This window comes from Podarcis erhardii (assembly GCF_964252035.2).
Source record: "Podarcis erhardii genome assembly, chromosome: 7".
Taxonomy (NCBI): domain Eukaryota; kingdom Metazoa; phylum Chordata; class Lepidosauria; order Squamata; family Lacertidae; genus Podarcis; species Podarcis erhardii.
In genome coordinates, this window is record NC_138511.1 from 17370141 (window position 1) to 17388319 (window position 18179).

Here is an 18179-nt window from a genome sequence, read left to right on the forward strand (position 1 = left end):
CTGTTTCTTCCCCTGAGAAAGAGGCATCAATTCTCCCGCACACAAGAAATTCTTTAGAATTAATTCATAAGGACTTCATTTTTATGAACAACAGCACACCAGCAGATAAGCAATTTTTTATTACATAGTTGGCAGGTACTGCCTTTCCCTGTACTGACAAGGAAAAAACTTAGCTGAGGATGTGATGAGGGGTTTTGAGGATGAGCAAGAAGTTGGAGAGGCATTAGTTGGCAACACCAGGCGAAAGGATTCCTCTCAGATGACCCGCGAACACCTTTTGCCATATTAACAGATTTGCTCTTTGCTAGGCCATCCAGGCTGGTTTTCATAAGCTAGCCCAGGGATTCCTTGTCTGACACAGTTCTGCAGTTTGTACTTTCATCCATATCCCAGTTCACCAAAATCCTACCATTTATCAGTTTCTAGGGTTTAGGGGGTTCTCCCCAAATATATAGAAATATGTGCCTGAATATGCAGCATCCCCTGAATTGACTTGATGCTTTGCAAGGGTCACCAACCGACCTGAAAAGACCTGACCCAGAAGTATTCTGAGCAGTAAAGTCTAGCTGCTCATTCACCAAGGAATTGGTCCATTCTAGGGAGTCCTCAACCCTGAGGCCCCCTTTCTCCCTGAAAGCAAGGGAGCTATCCTTGTGGGAGTGGGACAAAGCTAGAACACTCCTGGAGGCCTCATCCACCAGCCTCTCTGCCTCCCATTAGTCACCTTGGCCTCAAGGGAAATGATACAGAATAATAGCTAAAGGAGCTGAAAGCCAAGACCAAAAAACCAAATGAAAAGATATATGAACCTTTTCCTCAGTTTTGCCTTTTAGTCTGCTCTCATTTTAACTCGCTCCTACCGTTATTTCTCTCCTTCGAATCCTTTCTTTCCCTTTGTCAAATAAAGCATTTTTCTTTCTTCCCTGCACTGCCCATTACTCTATTTCCTGAATTGTCTGCATAGGTGCCAACTATGCAAGGTTCTGGCTGCCTGGGCACCCACAAATTTTAAATGAAGGGGACACCCCCAACATTCTATTGCATGGTGTGTACATGGTCCACAGGGTGTGCAATTGATGTCAGCACACTGCGGGACGTGCCAACATCACTCACGCACGGACGCATGACACAGTAACGTCACCTTGCCCCAGGCACCCACTGTTGTGGGGGCAAGGCGACGCGCCTGTTTGTCTCCATTTGTGCCTTCAATACTTCACCTTTAATAAACTCCCTTCTCTTTTAGTATTTCTGACTATCTGATCTTGTTCAGAGCACAGTTGAGACAAGCCTAGTTAGCTCAGTTGGCTAGAGCGTGGTGCTGGTAATGCCAAGGTTGCAGGTTCGATCCCCGTATATGAGACAGCTGCATATTCCTGCTTTGCAGTGGGTTGGACGAGATGATCCTCAGGGTTCCTTCCAACTCAACAATTCTGTGATTCTACTCAAGAATACATGGATAGAAATGCACCCTGTGTGTGCTCAGAAGGGCTCTTTTAAAGCCTGCAAAAGACATGGTGCCTCCAATAGGTAGGTGCAGGGGGAGTGATGTCTGGGGACCACAGCCGGAAGGGTACCCAGACTTGGAGATTTCATGTTCTTTCTTTCAGAAGCCCATCTGTGTTCCCACTGGAAATGAAGTTATGAAGCAGAACCCCCACCCCTCTAGTGCATTGTTCTCGTCCTCAATTTGTAACCCTTTGAATAACCACAATCTGCCTTTTGTTTTTTACTAGCAAGAAGTACAGATCTTTCCTGGGGTGCGTTTGTCTGCAATCAGGTGGCTCCCTAGAAATGATCTTCTGCAATAAGTGTGGGTGGGTCTAAGAGGATTCCCTGACCCCAAATAACAAATGCAAAATGTAACAACTGTTCAGTGAGGCTTAGGCAAGAAGAAGAAGAGTTTGAACTTTATATCCCGCCTTTCACTCCCCTTAAGGAGTCTCAAAGCGGCTAACAATGTCCTTTCCCTTCCTCTCCCACAACAAACACTCTGTGAGGTGAGTGAGGCTGAGAGACTTCATAGAAGTGTGACTAGCCCAAGGTCACCCAGCGGCTGCATGTGGAGGAGTGGGGAAGCGAACCCAGTTCACCAGATTACGAGTCCACCGCTTTTAATCACTATACCAGAAGCTAAAGACTGGGCACTCAGTGAGAACTCACAGTATATTTAGATTAATGTAAAAATGTATACATGTCTAGTTTGAACTCTCTTTGTGGCTTTAACAGATGTGTGTGTCTGGGAGAAATTCAACAGGTTAGGCTTTTCTTCTAGGAGATTCCATTCTGGAGAAAAGCTTCACTACCAGGTATCAAACTATCAGTGTGTACATAAAAGGGTATATCTTGGGGCCTGACAATGCACCTAAAAGGGGGACACAACTTTGAATATGACATGAGGCATATGCATTTTTATTTTTTATTTTTTTGCAGAGCTTTTTCCTCTTTTCAGAGTATGTTGGAAGGTGCAGTATGTGGGTGCACCTCTGGATAAACATCTTGTAGGTTCACATTCAAGACACCAAATGACAGGCTTGAAGACCACAATTTATTTGCAATTGCTGAATTTTGACAGGTTCCTTGAGACAACTGGGGTGACTGCCCATGAAATCAGGGTTCAGGGCTAATGGAAGACAGGGGTGGAGTGGAGGTATCAAGCAGTGGAGGTGTGCCTTTGAGATCTTTTGGGGAACCTGCTGAGCATCTGGGTTGATTGCAATCTGCTTCTCAGTTTTCTTCAGCCATAGCCGCCTCTGCATCTGTGAGGAGAAAGTAGAGGGCATGTGATTCATTACTCTGAAAGATCAGCCCTCAGGAAGGCAGGAACTACACAATTAGAGAACTGAGAGAGACTTTGGAAGTCATTGAGTCCAGTCCCTTTCATTACAAGCATCCCCAACTTGTGGCTTTCTAAAGAAAGTAGGGGCATTCTTGCTCTCTCAATCCCAGACACAAATCTGTTGGGATTGGGTCCATTGTCCCCCTGTTTTTACCATCAGGAATTGCCTCCTAACGTTCTACCAAAATCTACTTTCCTGCAACTTAAGCCACAAGACCCACTCTTCTCCTCTGGGGCAGCAAAAGATGATTCTTTGCCATCTTCCAATTGAGAGCCTTCCATGGATGTAAAGAGTGTTCTCCTCTCCTCTCCCCCTTCACTCTTCTATTCTCTAGGCTGAACCAACTATGTGTTGTATCCAATGTTAGTGCCAGTTCAAGTAGGCCCATTGAAATTAAAGAGCATGCCTAACATAGGTCCATTAATTCCAATGGCTCTAATCAGAATATAACTATATGACTATAACCTTTCCTCTGAGGGCATGCTTCTCGGGTCTCTGCTCATCCTTATTGACCTCCCCCCAACTCATCCTGAGTCCTCTATTGATTGCCTTCTCATCTTCCTAGAGCAGCATTCACCCTGTTTAATACTTGAGCAAATGATAGACATTCAGCAAGTCAGTAACTTCCCATGATGGATACTTCTTTGTTAGCAAAGTTACACCTGCTGAATTCTTGTCTGCTTGAATTAAAGGAACAGGAGCACCTGGCATGAACAGAACAGCCAAAACAGAAAGCCATCTTGACCAGGAAGTTGCCATCCTAGGTGTTCTCTCTCACTGCCCAAATCACGTTTGATAAGAACAATTCTGCTGAAGCCCATAGAAAGGGTTGAAGCATGCAGTTGGCCTTAGTTGATGTTTAATGCCTGAAAAACTTTTCCCTGCTCTCCCATGTGCCCTCAAGACAAGATGTTAGCGAACCATGATAAGACCATAAATGGTGCGGATCTCATTTCTCAGTGAAGAAGGACTTTTAAATATTTCATAGGAGGAAAAGGGAAAGCTGCCAAAGCATAGAGAGTATCCAAAAGGTTCATCATCCTTTTCCCCCATCCCCCGGAATCTTCCGGTCCATACCAACCTCTTTTGCTTACATAACTTCCTGTGGGTTTCCAATTTTTGTCGTAACAAATACATTCCATTTTTCCCGCACTAGAAATAGAAAGAGATGGAACTTCACAAATCGCCACTATCTCCCTTTCCTTAGCTTTAAAACCAGGAGAGCCTCTCTACCATTTCCCTGTTTAGGAATTTCTAGAAGGCCAACTGGGTGCCCATTTATGTGTTCCTGAGACTCCACCCTCTTTGAAGTGCTCCTTGTGGGACTCTGGCCTTCCTTTGTTTCGGATTTTATGATCTGCTACACACCAGTCTGCCATGCCTCTCCAGGTACAAGGATGTCCTCACCAAGCATCTGAAAGGATTTCCTTTCCCTTTCATACTTACGTCCCCTCTGTACGCAACCTTGGGCCCTTGGACAGCTCATGAGTGCCAGAACAGACAGCAAGATCACAACTTGGCCAACAGTCAGAGGTGTTGTAGCATCCAAAGGGTACCAGGTTAGGAGCATGGAGCACACTAATAACATTAATCATAATGATAATAATAGAGAATGGAGAATAGCTTCCTGCTTTCAGCACACCTATGTGATGAACACAGATTATTCCCGGAGCTTCAAAAATCCCCACTATCTGCCTTTCTTTAGCTTTTAAACCAGGGGAGCCTCTGTACCCTTTCCCTGCTGAGAAATTTCCAGAAGGCCAACTGGGTGCCCATTCTTGTGTCCCTGAACCTCCACCTTCTTTGAACTGCTCCTTGTGGGACTCTGACCTTCCTTTCTTTAGGATTTTATGATCTGCTACACACCAGTCTGCCATGCCTCTCCAGGTACAAAGATGTCCTCACCAAGCATCTGAAAGGATTTCCTTTCCCTTTCATACTTACGCATTTGGTGTACACCTCTGACGACCGCAGCCTCCAGCCATTGCACAGCTCATGAGTGCCAGAACAGACACCAAGATCACAAGATTCTTCATGATGAATGGAGAGGGAACTGGCTTTGAATCAACTGAAAGGAGAAGCGGGAGGAACTTGCAATTATATTTTTAGTGAACTCCAGAAAACATACAGTAAGCACAAAGCAATAGAGTCCATGAGAGCAATATCTGCAACAACATTTAGAGTCATATTACAATGAGCAGCATGTAGGCTATTTAGGAATGCCCTCCACTGTGCAGCTGGACCCATTGGAAGTTGTAGACAATGTCCATTCTTGTTCACGTAAGATGACCAACATGCTGTGTCAGATTTGTCTTTAGAAACTTACTCCTCAATCCACCAAATTCGGATAAATTAATCTTTCTGAGAATGCCATGTCCCATGTTTTGTCCAGCCTGCCAACCTTTCATCGAAAATCCAGTTGACTTCCATTGGCTGTCTATCTCTAGTAGTGTCATTGCCCCCCCCCAAGAGCTTTCAGGCCAGAGGGGAAACATTAGGGAACCCACCCACCCCTTTTTATTCTTTTATACTTAGAGAGTTTCTCAGTATACTCCTAAACAGGCAGCATCCCCTGAACAGGCCTGATGCTGTGCAACAGTCACCAACTGACCTTAAAATACCTGGGCTGGATTGCCTCTCTTCAGATCTGAGCTCCAGGAAGAGTCAAAGCAACGTCTTATCTGCCGAAGTAACACACTAAGGGGTTGGCAAAAAGGATATCCCTTGTTTCTGGAGAGAATCCCAATCCTAATTGCTGCTGAAAACAGGAAACATTAGGGAACCCACCCTCCTTTTGAATGTTTTTATTAAAGATTGCCTTGGGTTAGTACATACATTGTTTCATAAATTTTTCTTTAGAGACTTTAACGTATAAAGTATAAGGTTGGGGGAGAAGAGCAGGGGGGAGAGATGGGGGGTTAGTGAACTTTCATTCTTTTACATAGTGCATGCACAAGGTTTCGGGTCAGTGCCACGTGGGTAGGTTCTCTTCCTTTTTTCATTTATTAGTTTTTGTTGGCTCTGAGAGGCATTGGGGGGCCTAGGGCATGGTTGATGGCCCCCTTCTTTAAAGAAGAGACAGTGGTACCTTGGTTTAAGAACAGTTTAGTTTATGAATAACTTGGATTGGGAACGCTGCAAACCCAGAGTAGGTGTTTTGGTTTGTGAACTTTTCCTTGATTTAAGAACATGTTCCACATCCTGTTGAGTGTGTTCCATTTGTAAATTGAGTCCCCCGCTGCTATGGGAAAGCATGCCTTGGTTTAAGAACGCTTTGGTTTAAGAACGGACTTCTGGAAAGGATTAAGTTCATAAACCAAGGTACCACTGTACTCACCCTCTTCTGGTGAATTCTCAGACAGGCATGCAGACAGAAATTGACTTGGCACTTCCCAAAGCGAAAGGGACCATCTAAAACTATTCATTCAAGAGTATCAATAAAGGTAAACTTTAAAAAAGCATACATAACATATTTAAATAGAAAGATGTTTAAATAATAGAATGTGTTAACAACTCCTTTAAACACTATTATTTATACATAAAGTTACATGATAAAAACATTTTCAGTATAGAAGAAAGGGCACTAATAAACACATTGAGCATTTGAAAAGTGCCGTAAAACCCAGCACTCCACTCAGGAGATTCTGGCCCAAATTTCTCGTCCCTCAGAGCATTTTTGTCTGCAGTTTCTTTTTTCCAGGCATTTCTGGGGAACAGCCAGGACAGCACTGGGTTGAATCTAACTGCTGCAGGTCAAAAGAAAATGGGATTCTTACCAAGCTAGTGGTCTTTCACTCTTTCTCCAGGGATGGAAAGAAATTCACTTTCAGAGAAGTCAAGAGATGTGTAGAGCAGTGGAACCCACCTTTGGCTGGTTTAAATAGTCAAATGATCAGTATCTTAATCTTAATCAAGATTAAGATGCTCATTGACATTTGGAACTCACACACTCGTTCCGCCAGGGACAAGCCGTTACAGGGCACAGGGAGTTATTTCCCCAAAGCACTTCACATTTCTCATCACCTCGTTGGTTCTCCAATGAGAAGAGATGTTAAGTCATGGATCTCTGTCCTTAAGTACAAGGTGGGGATTAATATTCCCCCACCAATTTATGATAGTTCAAATGCAGCATGAGGCACCCCTGATCTGAAGTGTGAGATTGGTGGGGAAGTGTGAGGATGATGTCAGGAGGTTATCAGCTGGTGGTTGGGACTTCCAAGTCCTGGATTGGGGAGTTTCCCCTGCCCCTTTCCAAAAGCCCTTTGCTTCTCATTGAAGCTCAGCACTTGAGGCTTCCAAAGGGCCACCGATCAGCTGATAGTTGGTGCTCCAGAGACCCCTTTTGCCCTCACCCAGGCACCTTTGCACTTGCCCATACCTGACCTCAGATAGGATGTCAGGTGATTGGGAAGCTTGCCCAGAATTGTCTGATGGGCGAAATGGGGAGGTCTGTTAGGCCTCCTTGAGGCTGAAGGTTCATCATCCTTGCCCTGGCACAATAATGTTTAGAAAAGAAACACATGTCAAAATACCCTGCAAAGTTTAACGTGAAGAAGTGGGAAAGAGGAAGATGTGGGAACACTCTGCAAAAAAATATTAAGAAGGAATGCAGGATGAATGCTCCTTGTCATGTAACATCAACACAACATGCACATCAAATATGCTTAATAAAGGCCAGGTATGCCCAATCTCTGTGTGAACTTTGTTGGAGGAAATTGGGAAGAAGCCTCACTGAATGTTTCACCTGGAGGAGACCTCCCATCAAATTGTGATTGACAGGTACCAAGGAGTCCATGTGGTGGCAAGAAGCTGTTTCCTCCAAGCCCTGCTTGTGGGCTTCCTGTCGGCATCTAAGCGATCCCTTTTGGGAATCAGAGCCTGGACTGGTTGGAGCCATTGACGGATTAAGCAGTGCATTTTATGTCACTCAAGGCAAGTGAAGGGGAGCATGGAGGATAGCATAGATAAGCTGAAATATACATTCCAGTTTATCAATATTCTTCATTAACTGTGTTGCCCAGAACTAGACACCGTGCAAGAGATCAACTTCATCGCCCTCCTCTGCACACATTCCAGCTTATCAGTATTTTTCCTGAACTTCTTGAACTAAACACAGTGATCTAAGTGTGGTCTGAACAAGGAAAAATAGAGCTGTAGCACAAGATACTCTAGGATCAATCAAGCATGTGTGTGTGTGTGTGTGTGTGTGTGTGTGTGTGTGTGTATCCCCAAATAGAAGCAAATAGATAATATCAAGTCAACATAAAACATCTCCCCTCCTCTCATAACAGAACAGGACAGCAGGAGCATTAGCACCATATATACGGAAATCATACATGAATGAAAGGCAAAAATAAATGCACACAGGAATAAATGTCTGATTCAGATATCTGAAGATGCACATCAATGAGCAGCTGTTCAGAACCTTTGATTCTCCAGCTGATCAAAAACTCTGGAAGTATAGCCAGAGATAAGAGTGAGTGAGTCCGAGAGACAGGAAGTCTGACATGTGGGAGTTAACTTTTCTTGGTGAGGAATGCATTGAGGTTTTCTCCATACGAAATAATGGAAATCACTGGGCAGCTTGTTTTATAAACTGTTTCTCAGGAGCAGATTACATTCACATAGTAGGACTTGCATGTACAAGTACAGAAATAGGAGCTGGACCTCAGCCGAAGACCAGGAGAGGATGATGGAAGCCAAATTGTCTTGGTGGTTTCCAATACAGATTCTTATCTATGTGATTCAGAAGTCTCTAAAGTAAAGTCCCACTATATAGCGTTAAAGGATAATGACCTTTCTTCACCCCACAGCAAATAACAGTCTGTGGGTAATCTTTTCTAAGACTGCAATGTTCCTAATGTTCTTATACCATGTTTGCAAGGATAGATTGTCCAAAAGTTCCTATTGTTGTAGTACTGTTTGCCTGACAGCAGCCAGTAAGGATGCTAGAAGTTCCTTTGAATGGAAGCCCTTGTCTGAGTCCAGAAATAAAGGTAGTATTGATTGATCTAACAGATACCTGGTTATCATGTTGCACTGTTATATCAAAGCATCACTGTAAGCCAAAGACAGAATAGTAAATAAGGAGCTGTCCTCTTAAATTAAGATATATAATACATAATTCCCTCCATTGTTTCAAATCCAGGATTGTGATGCAGCACTACAAATCTTCCAATGCAATGGCTGTCTTAGATTTTTAATATCTATAAGAAGACCTAATTCCCTCCATTGTTTCAGCACGTCCAGGAAATGAATATTCCTCTTAAATCCTATGTCAGACAGTGTATCCGTGCCAGAGGCATGATTTTTAGTCTTAGCCACATACCCATTGATGAGGCTGTGGATTTTGTGTAGATAAGGACAGGACTGCAGGGACTTCCGGGACTTCCGGGTTAGCGCCTCCGGCAATGGCTGAATTCCTCTGATCAGGAGGAACTTGCTCCGTGGAGTTTAGGGTCTGGCTGCCATGGCGAAGGCGGAGACCCACTAAAAACCACAGGCGGGAGAAGCCTGTGGACGTGGGATTCGGCTGGCACCTTTTGCGCCTCCCCTACTCGCGGGGAAACCCGGTTTCGGGGATCCGGAGCGACGTGGGGTGAGTGGCGCGGTGCTTTGAATCGACTGCTTTTTTCATGGAGTGAAGCCGCATTGCTGTTGCCAGAGAGCGCTGACTTTTTCCTGTGGACAATTTGATCTTGAAACAACTACCCATGAGTAGAACGGAAAATTGGATTTTTAAACGTCTTAATTTGGCATCGAACGGGGGAGGTTTTAAACAGGAAGTCCGCCTCCCCTTTTTGTAAATAGACTAAAGCAAAGAGGTTGCAAGCTAAAGTCTTGGAAAGTCTTTTGTAAAGAATTAAATTTCCAAATTGCTAAAATTGTTAAACCCCCCTTGGAAGCAGGAGAAGAGGGGGGAAATTTTAGATCGTCTAAGCCTGCAGGAGAGAGAGCGAAGAAAGATAAATTATCACTGTTTTGAACCTGGAAACGAGCTGCCAATAAAAGTGACATTTTGGGAAAGTTCATTGATTGTGAATAAAACCTATGTGGACAGATAGCTAAACAAGAGAAATATATTGTTTCCATTGTTTCCTTCTGCGCTCAAAAAGGAGCAAAGGTAACTGAAAATTGAAACTAATTTTATTGCTGGATCTGCGTTTAAAAGGACTGATACAAATAGAAATTGTTTCCTCTAGAGGGAGTCTTTGAAACTGTTACAGGAGTGGATCTAGGGAATTTCCCAGCTGCAGAGATAAAAGACCGTGAGAATCAGGGATTGACCTTGAACAGGTAAGAATGTCGACAGAAGAAGCCTTAGTGACTGCATTTTGTAAGATAAGTGCTTTATTGGATCAGCTTCATAAGAAGACAGATGTTATGATTATTAAAATTGATAATCTGGAACAAAATGTGACTGACTTGGGACAAAAAGTGAACATCTATACAGAAACTACGACATGGCAAGTTGTGGAGAAGGCGAGGGAGGAAGTGGTTGTTGAACCTCAAGTAATACAAGTGGAGAGAGCCCCAGCCTTACAGAGGCAATTTGATGAATATAAGTTGTTGCCTCCTGTCAGGGGTTCAGGGAGAGAGACGCAGAGTGAGGGGGAAGGATTCCAGACTGACGAGGAAGAGGATGACAATGACCCAAGATTGTCCATGAGTCCGTCCAGTGAATCGGAGGACTCCCAAAAGGGAGCCCCTCTGGTCAAGCCAAGGGGAGCTAGAGGGGGAAGCAGTCAGGAGCAGGGAAAGGAAGGGGGAACCCCCAGTGGGAGTTGGAGAGCGAAACCGGCTGCTCCGCTGGAACGGAGTGAGGGGGGAGGAGTGACCAGTGTGTCAGAAGGAGCAGAACAGGAAGCAGAGAGGGGAAGGAGATCAGGGCAAAACGTCCTGCCGGAAGGGGAGGAAAGTAGTATTGAGGGCAGTGTAACTGTCGAAAGGAAGGTCAGGAGCAACGTAAGCGCGCCAAGTTCAAAATGGGAGGCGCGCGGAAATGAAGAGAGTCCTGGGGAGGAGCCTGGTCCCAAAGCCCGAAGGAGGGGGGAGGAGGCGGCAGAGGATTCAGCCTCTGGAGAGTACCGAAGGGAGAGAACACAGGGGGGCAGAAAGACCCTGCGGAAAAGGAAAGAGAGAAAGAGGTGGACCAGTACAAGCCTCTTAAACTGGTGTCGAGGCGGGAGTGAGTCAGAGGGGACTTCAGCGGTCTAAGGGTAACAGACGTAGGGTCACGGACCTCGGATGTAAAGCTACTAATGTTCTTCAATAAAAGCTTTTGTACATAAGCTGGAGTGGACTTTGGTCTCTTGTGAGCTGGGACCACGGGTGACTCTGACAGCTCCTATGACTGAATTTAGAGAAAGTCAGATTTTGAGGATCGGAGCCTTGCTTGGACTGGAGAAGGAAAGATGGACAAATCCCCTTATACAGGGATGTTCTGGCTTTTGGGATTTGGATTTGGGTCAGGAGGAGATCAGAGTTGTGGGGGCCTCCAGCTTTGGAGGGATTTTGAAACATGTCCTGAAATATCTTTTGGACTTTAATTTTGACTATGGAGAATGGGCTGACCTGTCGAGAAGGAATAAAGACATTGTTAGGTTGGAGCTTCCCCGAGATCTACTCCTCAGCGCCAAAGGAAGGAAATTAAGAACAAGATCAGCAGAAGATAAAGTAAAGCGTATGTATAAATATGAAGAAGATCCACAGAAGGGACATGGAAAAGAGTTAAGAGCCTCGGACAGAAGATCACCAGGTTGATGGACCATATGGAATTGACAGAAAGGACTGGCAGAATCCGAGACCAGGGAGAAGAGATGGTGGAAGAAGATTGGAAAAAAAGTTTAAAAGTTTTTTATAGAAATATTGTAAAATTAATGAGTGTTAGAAAAATGTTGGAATGAAATTACATGGCTTTAGTAGAAATGATATAAGGAGTTACCGTATTTTTCGCCCTATGGGACACACTTTTTCCCCTCCAAAAATGAAGGGGAAATGTGTGTGCGTCCTATGGGGCGAATGCAGGCTTTCGCTGAAGCCTGGAGAGCGAGAGGCGTCGGTGCGCACCGACGTCTCTCGCTCTCCAGGCTCCAGGAAGCTATCCGCAAGCCTTGCACGCCTAGGGGGAGTTCCCCCGGGCGCGCAAGGCTTGCGGGCGGCAGCCGGCAGCACGGAGCATGGGGCGCCCTTCGGGGGACGCCCCATGCTTCGCGATGGTGTCGGCAAGCCTTGCGCACCCCCGGGCACACATGGCTTGCGGGCGGCAGCCGGCAGCATGGAGCACAGGGCGCCCTTCGGAGGACGCCCCATGCTCCGCGCTGGTGTTGGCAAGCCTTGCGCACCTGGGGGATCTCCCCCCAGGAGCACAAGGCTTGCGGGCGGCAGCACGGAGCACGGGGCGCCCTTCGCAAGCCTTGCACACCCGGGGGATTTCCCCCCGGGCACGCAAAGTTTGCGGGCGGCAGCCGGCAACGCGGAGCATGGGGCGCCCTTCGGAGGACGCCCCATGCTTCGTGCAGGTGGCGGCAAGCCTGCGGGCGGCAGCCTGCAGCGCGGAGCACGGGGCGCCCTCCGGAGGACGTCCCGTGCTCCGCGCAGGTGTCCGCAAGCCTTGCGCACCCGGGGGATCTCCCCCCGGGAGCGCAAGGCTTGCGGGCGGCAGCCTGCAGCGCGGAGCACGGGGCGCCCTCCCAAGGACGCCCCATGCTTCGCGCAGGTGTCGGCAAGCCTTGCGCACTGGAGGGCGGGTGGGGCGCCCTGAAGCACAGTGCCCCTCGCGCCAGGCAGACATCGGCCAGCCCCACAAGCTCGGGGGACAGCGGGGAGGCGCAGCACCGCCATCCCACTGTTCCCCGACCTGGTTTTGGGGGGGAAATAAAGGGGGGGGAATTTCCTTTATTTCTCCCCCCAAAATGTAGGTGCGTCCTATGGGACGGAGCGTCCTATGGGACGAAAAATACGGTAAGTACAAATATGTTTTATGGTATTAATGGTAAGATAAGGTTAAAATAAATTAAGATAAGAATGGATTTGCTGAAATAATTAATAATTAGAATACAAAAAAGGGAGGTTTGAGGAGGTTGATGAAACAAGTAAATAAAAGACAAAGAAATGGAAAAATTGGATGTATTTTCAACTGTTTTTGCTTTTATTTTTTGATTTGGATGTATTGTTTTTTGTTTTTGTTTTTGTGTCTTGTAATTGTCAGGGAACTGCCATCGGAGCACGAGGCGGTGCTAGAGCTCCCCAACGGCCACCCCCTCAAGATAAAGGCGCTGGACTCAGGCAGTTCCTGCAACTTTCTTAGCAAGGAATTTGCGTTAGAGCACCAGCTAGGCAGTCCCTTGCAAGTCATGACCATCGATGGGAGGGAACTCCTGGGAGGGGAGGTAACACACCAGACCCCCCCCCCCATGAGAATGAGAATTGCCAGGCACACTGAGATTATTGCCTTTCACATAGCCACCCTGGCGGGACCGCCAATCATACTGGGAATGAGCTGGCTGGCGCTACATGATCTGTTAGTGGGATGGCACCAGCGGATGGTCTCATTCGGGTCAGCTCACTGTTTGGAACACTGCCATGGAGGGGAAACCCCGAGGATGGCAATAGCCAGAGTGGCAGGGATGGCGGTGGGAGAGGAGGGGCAGGTACCACCGCAGTACGCTGACTTGCAAGATGTGTTCAGTGAGAAGGAAGCGGATAGACTGCCCCCGCATAGGCCCTTTGACTGTCAAATCAACCTACTCCCGGGAGCCTAGCTGCCAGTGGGCAAACTGTACGCCATGTCGGACAGGGAGATGAAGGAATTGAGGGAATTTATAGACAAGAACCTAAAAAGAGGTTTCATAAGGGAATCAAGGGCGGTGGGGGCTTGTCCAGTGTTCTTTGTGGACAAGAGGGACACAAATAAGCCCAGGCTTGTAGTGGACTTTCGGGCCATTAATTCGGTGTCGGAACCTGTGACCTTCCCCATGCCCAGGATTGACGACATTTTGATCAGGGTGAGGAAGGGAAAGATTTTCACCAAGCTGGACCTAAGGGGAGCGTACAATCTGATCAGGATGAGAGAGGGAGATGAATGGAAGACCACCATGTTCACCCCTCTGGGGGCTTTCGAGTACCTCGTTATGCCCTTTGGATTACAAGCGGGTTCGGCGTGTTTTCAATCTTTCATGCATCACGTTTTGGGACCCTTGCTGTACAAGAACTGTGTGGCCTTTCTAGATGACGTGCTGATTTATTCGGAGGACGAGGAACAACACGTCAGAGATGTCCGGGAAGTGCTAAAGAGGTTACAGGCACACCAGCTGTGGGTCAAACTGGAGAAGTGCCAGTTCCACACCCGAGAGGTCAAGTTCCTGGGGTACCGGTTGTCAGACAAGGGCCTAGCTATGGATCCAGGCAAGGTACAAGCGGTACTGGAATGGAAGACACCCAAGACCCGGAAGGACGTGCAGAGGTTTCTGGCGTTTGGAAACTTCTATCGGAAGTTCATCAAAAACTTTGCCCACTTAACTGCACCCATCACAGATTGCCTCAGTAGCAAGAAGAAGTTCATCTGGACGGAAGAGGCGCAGCAGTCTTTTGAAAGGCTAAAGAAGGTGTTTGCTTCGGAAGAGCAGCTCTTGCACGTGGATCTGCAGAAGCCAATGAGGCTGGAGACCGATGCATCGGACAGAGCGGTGGGGGCCGTACTGCTTCAGCCGGGGGGGAACCAGTCCGACTGGAGACCGTGTGCCTTTTTCTCCAGGAAGTTGAGCAAGTCGGAGCAGAACTACACGGTGTATGACCGGGAGCTGCTGGCTATCTATGAAGCGTTTCGACGCTGGAGACATTTGCTAATAGGGGCACAGCACAAGATCCAGGTGTGCACGGACCATAAGAACCTGGAATACTGGAGAACGGCAAGAGTACTCAACCAGAGACAGGTGCGGTGGGCTCAGGAGTTTTCCAAGTTCCATTTTGAGATTCGTTACATAGCGGGGGAGGAAAACATCAGAGCAGATGCCCTCTCCCGGAAGCCAGAGTATCTGGAAGGAGAGGGAGCGCCGGAAGAACGACATGTGATACCCGAGGACCGATGGGTGTGTGGGGGAGTGTTGGTAGGGCGACGGGAGCTTGCAGAGGGGACGGCAGACAACGAGTACGCCCAGAACAAGATCAGGGAGCTCAGGGGGGCAGGAGGAAACCCAGGGGGGTTTGAGGAAAAGGATGGGGCACTGTATTACAGGGGGGCGTTGTATATACCAGAGGGGGACTTGAGAAGTAGAGTACTCAAACAATTACACGACAGCACCACGGCGGGCCATTTTGGTCAACACAAAACCATGTTGCTAGTCACCAGGCAGTTCTGGTGGCAAAAGGTGAGGGAAGATGTACGAGAATATATAAGGGGGTGCGACCGCTGCCAGCGAGCCAAAGGGGAGAGGGCGGCACCAGCGGGGTTACTGGAACCATTACCCACACCAGAAAGACCATGGGAGGCAGTGTCCATAGATTTTATGACCGATTTGCCCAAGTCAAGGGGCAAAACGGCCGTCATGGTAGTAGTCGACTTGTTAACTAAGATGTGCCATTTCATCGCTTGCTCACATGAGGTGACGGCGGAGGAAACCGCCAAGCTGTTTGTGGAACACATTTTCAGGCTGCATGGCGCCCCCTTGAGGGTTTTATCAGACAGAGGAAAACAATTCACTTCCAGGTTCTGGAGGAAGCTCATGAGCCTACTACACGTCGAGGTCAATTTCTCGACGGCCCGGCATCCGGAGACCAACGGGCAGGCGGAAAGAGCGAACAGTATACTCCAACAATACCTACGGTGCTACGTCAGCGAGAGGGAGAATGACTGGGTAGAGAAATTAGCTTTGGCAGAATTTGCATACAATAACGCGGAGCATGTGTCCACAGGGATGAGCCCGTTCATGGCCAATTATGGGTGTCACCCCAGGGCTTTCCCAGGGGGAGGGGAGGAGAGATGGAGTGTGCCAGCGGCTGAAAGGTTTGTGGAAGAGATGGAAGCCCTGCACCAACAGCTTAAGATGAACTTGGAGAGGGCTAAGGAAGTGTACAAAAGGCAGGCAGATAGGAGTCGGAGGGAAGGGGAGGCCATAAGGGTTGGGGACCGGGTGTGGTTGTCAACCCAAGGGTTACCGTTCAAGGGAGGTTGCAAGAAATTAAGGCCAAAGCGATTGGGACCCTTCGAGGTAACACAGCAGGTGAACCCGGTGGCCTTTAGGCTCAAATTGCCTGACAACATGAAACTACACCCAGTATTCCATAGGTCATTACTCTCACCATACAGGGAAGGGCGGGAATTTCAGGGGCGAGAGGGAGAGGTTCCCGCACCCCCACAGGTAGAAGAGAGGGAGTGTAGCAGTCACGCAGCGGAGATACTAGATTCAAGGTGGAAGGGAAGACAGGTGGAGTATCTGGTGGTGTGGGAGGAGGAGCCCGAGTCGGAAAATGCATGGGTGCCAGCGGAAGCCATCAAGGATGAGTTTCTCCTGGAAGAGTTTCACCGTAGATTCCCAAGAAAGCCCAGACCTTTAGCGAGGTTCTGGGAGGAGCAATTTGGCACCACAGATGACGAAGAGGATTTTGCGGGGTTTCCGGCCTCTGAGGGAGAGGGAGGAGAAGTATCCGAGGGAATGGAATCAGATTGGGAAGATTCTCCAGTGGGAAGAGATAGTAGGAGGTGGAGAGCAATGTTCGAGTCTTTAGAAGATGGGGAAGGTTCCTTCCGGGGGTTCCCAGAATCACCGGCCAAAGAAAGGGGACATACCGGGGGTGAGGGGGGTCCTGGAGGGGAGGTGGATGTCAGGGAACTGCCATCGGAGCACGAGGCGGTAGCAGGGCTCCCAGATGCAGGGGAGGGAACCAGCAGGGAGAGAGGGAGAACTTCCGCTGAGGAAAGAGAGGAGGAGGAGGGGGCGTCGGAGGGAAGGCTCAGGGACGCTTCCAGCGAGGGCAGCGGAGAGAGCTCAGGACCTCCCATTGGGACGCCCACTCTGCGCAGAAAGTTGTCGCGCAGGGAATCTAGGTGGAGACTCACTGTCAAGGAGCTTTTATGTTGGAAGAAATTCAGGAAACGCTCACTGACGGATTCTGCCAGTGATTAAGACAGCCACAAAGTGAGGGCTGTCCGGTTAGGGAAAGTTTTAAGCCAACTACTCTGCTTGGAGCAGGTTTGCGCTTACGCACAAGCAACCCCTTATCCCTTAACAGTAATGTATTGATTTGTTTTGTTTAATTTTGTTTAATTTTTTCCCCTTTCTTCTTCTTTCTGTAATCTTTAAACTTTTAATAAATATCATTTAAAAAAAAAAGGACAGGACTGCAGGATGTGTTTCAGGGGCTGTGTGTCTATGCATTCAGGCTATGCTATCAGATCCTTCAAGTGTCCCAATTTAATCAGGACATCCTGAATTGACAGAAGCTGCTCTGGCTTCTAATCCCAATCCGGGGTGCCCTGATTTTCCCAAAGACCGCTCTAAGCTGCGCTGCATCTCAAAATGCAGCATGGGCTGGAGCAATCTTCCTGGAGGCTGCTCTAGGCTATGGGAAAGGAAGAGGTCAGCAGCAGGGAGGCGGCGAGTGACGGAGATGGGTGGTGGTGGTGGGGTGCCCTGAATTTTTCTCACAAAATGTTGAATGGTGTATGCTAACAACAACCAAGAAATACATCAATGGGTCCAATATACATTCCTTGGGGGGGCTTTCTCCAATGTGCACATTCATATTTGTGAGATGGGTGATGGAGAAGAAAATGATTGGGGAGCTGTGCATTATGCAATTCTGACATGGATATAGGAAACAGTCAGGATATAGGAAACAAAGGAACAGTCAAGAAAGAGAACAGAAGACCACACAGCCTTGGCAAGGTGCGCCCTGTTCTCCACGTCTGCACAAGATGACTAATTGCCTTCCCCAATGGCACTTGGTCTTAGTCCAGAAAGAGGTTGCATCACCCAATAGAGCTGAAGAAGGGCTATATAAAGAAAGCAGAGAGCACCATCCTGGGCACAGCAGAGACCAAAGGCAACTCTTCCTCGCCTCTATTCTTTTGTGCATCATGAAGTCGTGTCTCATTCTGCTAGCTGCAATGCTGCTGGTTTTGGCACTGAGTGGTTCAGATGGTGAAGATAAACTGGGCCATGTAGTAAGTAATGTTAAATGTTTGTGGGTGTCTGTATGTAGGATGGTATGTGGGTGTAAATTGGCTCCTTGCTGTATAGGGCGAAGATGTGTTCTGTTGTTTGTTCTAAAATGAAACAAATGGGTTGTGAGTAGAAGATGAGAGCCTGGGTTGTTTCCAATGGTGGTCCTACTCAGAGCAGA

The 18179-nt window shown here is 47.7% G+C and overlaps 1 long non-coding RNA gene across 2 annotated transcripts in view; it reads right to left on the minus strand.

Moving 5' to 3' along the window:
- Positions 1 to 2531: 2531 nt before the first annotated feature.
- LOC309347037 overlaps positions 2532 to 18179 on the minus strand; it is a 72530-nt gene continuing 56882 nt past the window's right edge. For both annotated transcript variants that reach the window (XR_014158773.1, XR_014158774.1), the window contains exon 4: positions 2532 to 2756. This is a non-coding gene — a long non-coding RNA (uncharacterized lncRNA). The remainder of the gene's footprint in view (positions 2757 to 18179) is intronic.